We start from the raw sequence: 11319 nt of genomic DNA on the forward strand, positions 1-11319 counted from the left end.
TATCCACACTGTAGGGAATCTAATCTGCTCAGTTTGGACTCAGTGGGCTGAATAGCCTCCTTCCACACTGTAGGGATTATGTGATGACAAACTGGAGATCCCTGGGCTGAGGAAGCCACGCTGAGGATCTCCTGCAGATGTGTCCCACGGCTGAGATGATTGACGCCAACCAATGATAATCATCTTCCCTTGTGCAATGAATGACTCTAAAAAGTGGAGAGGTCATAATTTATTCTAATTAAGTGCGACTTACCAGGAGGAGATTTACCAGGATGTTGCCTGAACTGGAGGGCAGGTCTTATGAGGAAACTATGAGGAGCGAGGGCTTTTCTCACTGGAGGTGTACAAGATGATGAGAGTCATAGAGAGAGTGAATAGCCAGAAGCATTTTCCCAGGGCAGAAATATCTATGACTAGGTGACATAATTTTAAGGCAATTGGAGGAAGGTTTAGGAGAGCTTTCTGCGGTAGATTCTTTACACAGAGAGTGGTGGGTGAGTCGAATGCACTGCCAACAGTGATAGTAGAGTCAAATACGTGAGGAAACTTAAGAAACTCTTGGATAGGCACATGGAACAAAGTGAACAGAAGCATGTAGATTAGTCTGATCTTAGAGTAGGATAAATGGCACAACGTCGAGTGATGAAGGTCCGAACTGTATGCATTCATATAGAACTCTGAGCTCAAAAACTGCATGAATTCATGGAAAACACCGTTATCTCACTTTTTAGATTAGAATCAATGTAAACATCATGGCATAGAGAGAGGACACAGGGAGGCAACACTTTCACCATATTGTCTAGGCATACCATTGTTAACAGTTAACCTGAAAATGCAAATTAAAAAAAGGTTTTGTGATTTACATATGAATGAAGAGACACTATCATGGTATTCTAACCTTTGAAAGGCTTAACAATCAAATTTTCAATGTATAATTTCAGTTCCATCACACTGCAAATTTGTGCTATAAATTCTGTGTTAGGATTGAGCCCTCCACTACCACCTGATGAAGGGGCGACGCTGAGGAAGCTCGTGTGCCTCCAAAGAAACCTGTTGGACTATTACCTGGTGTTGTGTTATTTTTAACTGTGTACACTCCATTCCAACACTGGCATCTTCAAATCAGTACTGTTCTTTGTTCTGTGTTCTATGGAAGTGCTCAAGAAGACTTGGACATTGAGGAAGATTTGAGACTTGGAGCAGGTCAGATTGATCTTAGTGAAGGGCAAGACAGGCTTAAGATGTGAATGACCTGCCTCTGTTTCTGATTTTCTCCCATTCTGTTATTGGAAAGTTAGTTGGTGTTATTTTCCTGGAAGGTCTTTTATGGAATGTTGCAATCAGTGAGACCAGCGGATTTTGTGAGCCATCGCTGGGTGAGATTTGGGGGCTGTATTCACAGTGAATCTGGGTCTACAACATGATCAACAAATGAAGCACAAGTTACAGAGAGGGGAAGCCATTGCTAGCCGGTTTGAGGTGTTGAATGGAACGCAGAAACATAGGACTGAGGAGCAGAAGTGGGTCATTAGAGAATTTGAGCCTTCTCCACCAGGCATGAAGATTGTGGCTGATCAGATTGTGGTCTCAGCCTCATTTTCCTGCCTGTGTCCCATTATCCGTGAAACACTTCTCTTTCAAAACTTTAGCTAACTCAGCTGTGATTACTTGTAATCAGAGAGGCACCACAAACTTTTGGGGAAGCGAATTCCTATTCGAATGGCCCTTTATGAATTTTCCCTCATCCTCTTGTGAGAATAAGAGAGTCATACTGCGTGGAAACAGATCCCTTTGTCCAAATTGTCCAGGCCAATCAGGCATTTTAATCAGATCTCGTCCCACTTGTCAGCATCTTAACCATTCCCATTTATGTACCTATCCAGATACATTTTAAACGTGTAATTGTACCCACTTTCACCACTTCCTCTGACAGTACACCCACCAGCCTCTGTATGAAAATGTTTCCCCTCAGGTCCCTTCTAAGATTGTTCCCTGTCACCTTTACTCTATGCCGTCTAGTTCTGGACGCCCCTACACTGGGAAAAAGATCTTGCCCATTCAGACCATCCATACCCCTCAGGACTTGTTAAACCTCTGTCATGTCACCATTTATTCTCTGATAGGCCAGGGGAAAAAGCCTCAACCTGTTCATCATCTCCTTGTAGCTCAAACCCTCAGGTTCCAAAAAATCCTCGTAAATCTTTTCTGCATCCTTTCAAGCTTAACAAAATCCATCCTTTAGCAGAGTCAACTGACATGTACACAGTATTCTTAATATGGCCTCACCTACGTCCTGTACAAGCGCAACAACCTACCTCTACTCCTATACTCAATGCTCTGACGATTAAGGCAAGCATGCCAACTACGTTCTTTACCACTGTACCGACCTAAACCTAACCTCGGGCAACCCTCGATGTGGATTTGGAACATTCTCCCCATGTCCGTGTGGGTTTCCTCCCAGTGTTCCAGTTTCCTTCCACTGTCCAAATGTATCCAGCTTAGAGTGGATTGGCTATGCTAAATTGCCTATAGTGCCCAGGGATGTGTTGGTTAGATAGGTTAGTCATGGGAAATGCAGGGTTACATGGATAGAGAAGGGGGGGCAGGTCGGGGGGGGTGGACAATGTTACGAGGGTCAATGTGGACTTGATGGACGGAATGTCCTGCTTCCACAATGTCGAGATTCTATAAAAACAAGAAGTTTTACAATACAAACACCCAGTGGGTATCTATCTGATCACTCTCATCTCGGTTTTGTATGTTTCAATAACATCACCTCTCATTCCAAGAGTAACCTGTTAAAGCCTTCATAAAATAAGACCCTCATCCCTGGAATGCATGAAGTGAAATATCTATGAACTGCTTACAATTTAATTATATCCTTTCTCAGGTAAGGAGACAAGAATAATCTCAGACACAGATGAAGTTAATTTTAGTTTTCTCAGTGGTGATAGTATTTGGAACTCTCTCCCCTGCAAAGCATTGGAGGCAGAGATATTGAATATGTTTGAGGCACAGACAGAAGGTTCATAAAAATAACGGAGTCAACTTTATCGGGGAATGGCAGGAATGTGCAGTGTTGGGGAAATGCTGACAGTGGTAAAAAAAATCACATTGCTCCAGCACATCCAGGAATATAATGCAAAATGAAATGATAATTTCGATAAAATGTTCAGGGGAAATTCAAGATGGTGGTTATCTGGAAGGTCTGCTTTGTTGGGCTCTGCATCACAGCACGGGCAAAGTGGTTCCCTCACCCACTCCATCACAGCCATTTACTTAAAACGCTTAGTTTTTGAAAGATTTGAGAGTTGGCAGTTGTAGTAGCTTTAGTTTGTGTAGTTTCTAAGCTCTATGAGACTTTGTTTATTAATGATCAGTCATTCGAGTTCTTCGTCTCTCGAGTTGAAATGTTGCTACAGTGTGTTCTGGGTAATAATGTGCTTAATGGTCTACCTGGAGCATTAAGGTGCGCCATTCGCCAGAAAAGCGGAAACATTTACTTTCTAGTCTTAAAAAGAGAGGGTGGATATTGTCCTATTGCAGGAGATGCACCTTGATGACAAAGAAAATTTGATATTACAACAGATCGGTCTTGATCGGGTTTATTTCTCCTCTTTTAATATTATGAGGAGGGGAGAAGCCATAATGGATAAAAAGAATCTTCCATTTAACCTACTAGATTGTATTTGACACTCACGGGAGGTTCATAATACCCAAAGCCTTGAACTATAGACTATAGTAAAGAATATAGTATTTTGAATGTTTATTGCCCCCCACCCCCACCCCCACCCCCACTCACTCCCGGCGCACCCTCTTAAATTCTTGGTAGATGCATTTTCCAAATTCAGTTATCTTGCATCGTGGCACATTATTGTCGAAGTTTTCAAAAGTCTTATGGACCCCACGGTGGACAGAATGTCCAAAAGTGCCCCAATACCCTCGTTATAAGGTAAGCAATTAGTGGATATGTGTGTGGAACGAGAGCTGGTGGATGTCTGGTGGCAGATCCACATCACAAGTAGGGATTTTATTTTCTTCTTTAACCGGCATAAGTGCCACACGGTGGTTGATATCTTCCCCATTCCTGCAACAATCTTAGATTCAGTGGCATCCTGCACAATTGGGAATATTACCATTTCTGACCATGAAGCAGTTTACTTATTGATTAAGATTAAGGGCAATATAATAGATTCGAGACACTAGCGAATGTATCCCTTTATTCTTAAGACTAGTTGGTAATTGAGTAGTTGGACTAGATTACTTACAGTGTAGAAACAGGCCCTTCGGACCAAAACGTCCACATCGACCCACCCCCTGACATATACCCCTCCACCTAACACTACAGGCAATTTAGCATGGCCAATTAACCTAACCTGCACATTTTTGGACTGTGGGAGGAAACCCACGCGGACACAGGGAGAATGTGTAAACTCCACACAGACAGTCACCTGTAGCAGGAATTGAATCCGGGTTTCTGGTGCTGTGAGAAAGCAGTGCTAATTATTGTGCCACTGTGCTGACCACTGTATTGTATTCAGGTCTTTCTTAGCCATTAATTCAGATTCAACCAGTAACTCATCCACTCTATGGGAAATTGCTAAGGCTTATGCCAAGGCAATAATTATTCCTTATGATGTCGCAGAAGGGGGAGCAGGAACGCTGGCTTGAGGCTCAGCTGAGGGCAGCAGAGAGTGAATACTGTGATTGTCCCTCAGTGGCTAAGCTGCAGAGGATCACAACGCTTCGGCCTACAGTGAATTCCACGCTCACACAGACAGCCAAGAAGTAACTTACTTTTGCAAAACAAAGGCTGTTTGAACATGGTGATAAGCCAGGCAGGTATTTATTCTATCTTGCCCGGAAAACAATCGCCCCTCTCAAGCCATTATCTCAATTAGGGAAGGTACTGGGATCCCTACCTTCAATTCCAAAATGATTAACTTCTCCTTTCCGAGATTTTTCACCGAATTATTTCAGACTGAACATTTTGAGGATAGATGGATTAAGATGGAGTTATTTTTCAAGAACCTGGGTCTTCCAGGAGTAATCCCTGAGTAGGTGTTGTGCCTTAATGCACCATTGTCGGCATTTATAAACCTATTGTCAGGGCTGATGTTTAACATGTTCCTTCACTCATACAGTCACGAACCCCTCCCTCCATCCTTAAGAGAGCCCCAAATCTCTCTGATGCTGAAGAAATGAAGACCCCGGAGGATTGTGCTTCTTACACTCCAATCTCACTATTAAATATTGGTCTCAAAATCCATCCAGAGATCTGTGCATTCAGGCTGGAAACTTTGCTGCCTCCCGTTACCAAAGAGGACCAAACATTTTGTATAAATGGCCGCAGATCTTCCTACAATGTTAAGAATTTACTCAATATGATCCAAGAGTGTCAACAACAATCTGTCCAGGGATTATTGATTTCTTTAGATGAGCGAAGGCATTTGATTGGATTGAGTGGCCAGATCTATTCTGTACATTAGAATGGTTTGGTTTCCGCAAAGTTTTTATCAAGTGGGTGAGGGTCCTTTACCGCGATCCTCTGGCTGCAGTTCTCACTAATGGTGTGGCCAACCAGTAATATTAATATTTCTCCAGGCAGCCGACAAGGTTAACACCGTTCACCATTGTTGTTTACGTTGGGGATTGAGCCACTGGCGGAGGCCATCCATAGGGATGCCAACATATCTGCCCCAGAGGTGGGATCGAAGTCTCGTAAGTTTACATTGTATGCAGATGAGGGTCTTATGTTTTTGTCAAATTCCGCAATTTCTGTAGTTCATGTGATGCAATGCATTGATTCACTTGTTGCCTTTCCGGGCGATAAGATTAATTTTATAAAGTTGGAGGCCATGCCTATGGGAGGCCTTAGGGAAATACCTGATAATGAGGGCAAATCTTGGTTTCCTTTGAAATGGTCACGGGGGTGGTTTCCCTATTTTAGTATATTTTATATTACTTACAGTGTGGAAACAGGCCCTTTGGCCCAACAAGTCCACACCGCCCCGCCGAAGCGCAACCCACCCATACCCCTACATCTACCCCTTACCTAACACTACGGGCAACTTAGCATGACCAATTCACCTGACCTGCACATCTTTGGACTGTGGGAGGAAACCGGAGCACCCGGAGGAAACCCACGCAGACACGGGGAGAACAGTGGCACAGTGGATAGCCCTGCTGCCTCACAGCGCTCGAGACCCGGGTTCAATTCCCGTGTCAGGCGGCTGACTGTGTGGAGTTTGCACATTCTCTGCGTGTCTGCGTGGGTTTCCTCCGGGTGCTCCGGTTTCCTCCCACAGTCAAAAAATGTGCAGGTTAGGTGAATTGGCCACGCTAAATTGTCCGTAGTGTTAGATGTAGGGGAATGGGTATGGGTGGGTGCGCTAATCTATATTCATTACATCTGTCTTTGATCATTTATTTAACATGAACTTTGTCCATTTGTTTGACAAAATTAAACAAGACCTTCAAAGAAGGGAGGCATTTCCAATATCCTGGCTCGGTCAGATAGCTGTTATTAAAATGAATGTCCTTCCTCATTTTCTACACCCAGTTCAAATGCTTTCTGTGATGTTTCCCAGACAGATATTTCGGAAACATAATGGCTGGTTTAGCTCTTTTATTTGGCACCATAAGCCATTCATTATCTTCTTAACAAAATTGCAACTGTCCCGCAGATTGTGAGGAGTAGATCTCCCCGATTAAAAGCTATCAATTAAGTTTTTTTTAATCGTATGTTCGTGCCTGGGCGGCTGAGGACTCAGCGTCAATGCGGCGAGACATTGAGCCCTCTCAGACAAAGTGAACCCTTATTAGTCTGTTGTTCTTAGATAAAATGACAACATTTTGGAATATTGTCATAAAATAATGATTACCAATGCTGTTAAAACTTGAAGGACAATGCGTCAGATCGAGGCAATACAGCCAAAACCATGTTTCTTACCCGTATAATTGGTATACCGGGGATAATGGATTCCAGGATTAAACTGTGGGCAGCGAGGTGGATACCTTGTTTGGGTGATTTAAAATTAGTAGTATCCCTACAGTGTGGAAACAGGTCCTTGGGCCCAGCAAGTCCACTTCGATCCTCTGAAGAGTAACCTACCCAGAACCATTCCACTACCATCCTATATTTACCCTGACTAATGCCCCAACTTACAGATCCTGGAACACGATAACCGATTGAGCAATGGCCAAGTCATCTAACATGCACATGTTTGTGATTGTGGGAGGAAACCTACGCAGACACAGTTGAGAATATACTAACTCCACACAGCCAGTCACCCAAGGCTGGAACCAAACCTGTGACCCTGGTGCGGTGAGTCAGCAGTGCAAACCACCGAGCCACCACGTGTTACTTGAAGGAGAAACAATGATACAGTTTGATCAAATAACTCGTAAGTATGGACTACCTAGTAGAGACTTCTTGTGTTTTTTTTCCAGATTAGAGATTTGATTAAAAAACACAATTTTACAAGACACTTATAGATCCAATACAGAGAAGCAGGTGATTATTGTAAAGAATATACTCTCTGTCAGTACCCTTTACCATTTGTTGGGGAGTGTCCCCTCAGACAAGACTGTGCAGCTTTGTGACGTCTGTGCGAGAGAGTTGGGGGTTGAGATCTTTTCGGAGACATGTGAGGATATTTGTAAAAATGCTCGAAGGATTTCGAACTGTAATAGAACCCATTCCATGCAGTTGAAAAATCTTCATAGGTTCTTTCTGACCCCAGATTTTCTCTCAAAATTCAAAGTGGGGTTATCTTCGGCATGTCCGAAATGCAGAATGACTACAGACACTCTTACTCATTGCATGTGGTCCTGCTGCAGGCTTCGTATATACTGGAGCACTGCGTTAGGTGTGGTAGAGTGGGTCGAGGGGACCGAATTGGAAATCAACCCGGTTTCTCTTTTCCTGGACCTGCCCAGAGTATCTTACGCAGATGCACATGGGGAAAAAAAAACCTTACTTTCTATGCTAGGAAAAATATTATGTTGTGTTGTATGTCTGAAAACTCCCGGGGTCTGTTGAGACTTTGTAAGCTCCTCATGGAGAATATCCCTTTTGACTTTCTCACCAGCATAGTGCACCAAAAAGCAGAGATTAATATAAGTCATAGAATCATAGAGTCATGGAGATGTACAGCATGGAAACAGTCCCTTCATTCCCACCCGTCCATGCCGACCAGATAGTCCCACCTGCCAGCACTCGGCCCATATCCCTCCAAACCCTTCTTATTCATTTCCCCATCCAAATGCCTCTTAAATGTTACACTTGTATCAGCCTCCCCGACATCACCGGGCAGTTCATTCCATACATGTACCATTCTCTGTGTGAAATAGTTGCCCCGTAGTTCTGTATTATATCTTTCCCCTCTCACCCTAAACCTAAACTCTCTCGTTCTTACTCCCCGACCCCAGGGAAAAGACTTTACCTATTTAATCTATCCATGCCCCTCATAATTTTGTAAACCTCGATAAGCTCACCCCTCAGCCTCCGACGCTCCAGTGAAAACAGCCCCAGTCTGTTCAGCCTCTCCCTGCAGCTCAAATCCTCCAACGCTGGCAACATCCTTGAAATCTTTTCTGAACCTTTTCAAGTTTCACAACATCTTTCCGATAGGAAGGAGACCAGAATTTCACGCAATATTTCAACACTGTCCTAATCAGTGTCCTGTACAGCCGCAACATGATATTACAACTCCTGTACTCAGTACTCTGACCAATAAAGGATACGCCTTCTTCACTATCCTATCTACCTGCGACTCCACTTTCAAGGAGCTATGAACCTGCATTCCAAAGTCTCTTTGTTCAGCAACACTTCCTGTGAACTTACCATTAAGTGTTTCAGTCCTGCTAAGATTTTCTTTCCCAAAATGCAGCACCTAGCATTTATCTGAATTAAACTCCATCTGCCACTTCTCAGCCCTTTGGCCATTTGGTCAATCTGAGGTGACCCTCTTCGCTCTCCTCTACACCTCCAATTTTTGGAGTAATCTGCAAACTTACTAATTGTACCACTTATGCTCGCATCCAAATCATTTATATCAATGACAAAAAAATAGTGAATCCAGCACTGATCCTTGGGGCACTGTACTTGTCACAGGCCTCCAGTCTGAAAAACAAACTTCCACCACCACCCTCTGTCTTTACCTTTGAGCCAGTTCTGTATCCAAATGGCTAGTACTCCCTGTATTCCATGAGATCTAACCATGCCATTCAGTCTCCCATGGGAACCTCATCAAAACCCTTCCTGAAATCCGTATAGATCACATCTACACCTCTACCCTCTTCAATCCTCTTTGTTACTTTCTCAAAAAACTCAATCAAGTTTGTGAAATATGATTTCTCACGCACAAAGCCATGTTGACTATCCCTAATCATTCCTTGCCTTTCCAAATACATGCACATCCTGTCCCTCAGGATTCCCTCCAACAACTTACCCACCACCAACATCAGGGTCACTGGTCGATAGTTCCCTGGCTTGTCCTCAACACCCTTCTTATACAATGGCACAAAGTTAGCCAACCTTCAGTCTTCTGGCACCTCACCTGTGACTATCCATACTACAAATATCTCAGCAAGAGGCCCAGCAATCACTTCTCTAGCTTCCCACAAAGTTCTAGGGTGCACCTGATCAGGTCCTGGGGATTTATCCACCTTTACCCGTTTCAAGACATCCAGCACTTCCTCGTCTGTAATATCGACATTTTTCAAAGTGTCACCATCTATTTCCCTACATTTTATATCTTCCATATCCTTTTCCACAGTAATTACTGATGCACAAAACTCCTTTAGTATCTCCCCCATACTTCCTGTGCTCGTAAAATATTCTGTTGTGTTGGATATCTGAAAAGACTCCGGGTCTGTTGGGTGGTTGCAAGCTCATCATCGAGAATATCCCTTTAGACATTCTCACCAGTATGGTGCACCGAAAAGCAGAGATTTGTATAAGATATGGCAACCCTTTTTGGATAACCGCAATACAGGCTTATCTGCCACTCTAAAAAGGGATTTTATATAGCCATGACGATATTAGAACATAGAACATAGAACAATACAGCGCAGTACAGGCCCTTCGGCCCTCGATGTTGCGCCGATCAAAGCCCACCTAACCTACACTAACCCACTATCCTCCATATACCTATCCAATGCCCGCTTAAATACCCATAAAGAGGGAGAGTCCACTACTGCTACTGGCAGGGCATTCCATGATCTTACGACTCGCTGAGTGAAGAACCTACCCCTAACATCAGTCCTATATCTACCCCCCCTTAATTTAAAGCTATGCCCCCTTGTAATAGCTGACTCCATACGCGGAAAAAGGTTCTCACTGTCAACCCTATCTAACCCCCTAATCATCTTGTACACCTCTATCAAATCACCCCTAAACCTTCTTTTCTCCAAAGAAAACAACCCCAAGTGCCTCAGCCTTTCCTCATAGGATCTTCCTACCATACCAGGCAACATCCTGGTAAACTTCCTCTGCACCCGTTCCAGTGCCTCCACATCCTTCTTATAGTATGGCGACCAAAACTGCACACAATATTCCAGAAGCGGCCGCACCAGAGTCTTATACAACTGCAGCATGACCTCAGGACTCCGGAACTCAATTCCTCTACCAATAAAAGCCAGTACGCCATATGCCTTCTTCACTGCACTATTTACCTGGGTGGCAACTTTCAGAGATCTGTGTACATGGACACCAAGATCCCTCTGCTCTTCCACACTACCAAGTAGTCTACCATTAGCCCAGTAATCCATCTTTTTATTACTCTTACCAAAGTGAATCACTTCACACTTAGCTACATTGAACTCCATTTGCCACCTTTCTGCCCAGCTCTGCAGCTTCTCTATATCCCGCTGTAACCTGCCATATCCTTCCTCACTGTCTACAACTCCTCCGACTTTCGTATCATCCGCAAACTTGCTCACCCAACCTTCTAACCCTTCCTCCAGGTCATTTATAAAAATGACAAACAGCAATGGTCCCAAAACAGATCCTTGCGGAACACCACTAGTGACGACACTCCAAGATGAATCTTTGCCATCAACTACTACCCTCTGTCTTCTTCCAGAGAGCCAATTCCTAATCCAAACCTCCAACTCACCCTCAATGCCATATCTCTGTATTTTCTGCAGTAGCCTACCATGGGGGACCTTATCAAACGCCTTACTAAAATCCATATATACTACATCTACCGCTTTCCCCTCATCTACCTCCTTCGTCACCTTCTCAAAGAATTCAATAAGGTTTGTGAGGCACGACCTGCCCTTCACAAAACCATGCTGACTATCCTTGATCAC

Source organism: Chiloscyllium punctatum, chromosome 13, assembly GCF_047496795.1.
Source record: "Chiloscyllium punctatum isolate Juve2018m chromosome 13, sChiPun1.3, whole genome shotgun sequence".
NCBI classification, from domain to species: Eukaryota; Metazoa; Chordata; class Chondrichthyes; order Orectolobiformes; family Hemiscylliidae; genus Chiloscyllium; species Chiloscyllium punctatum.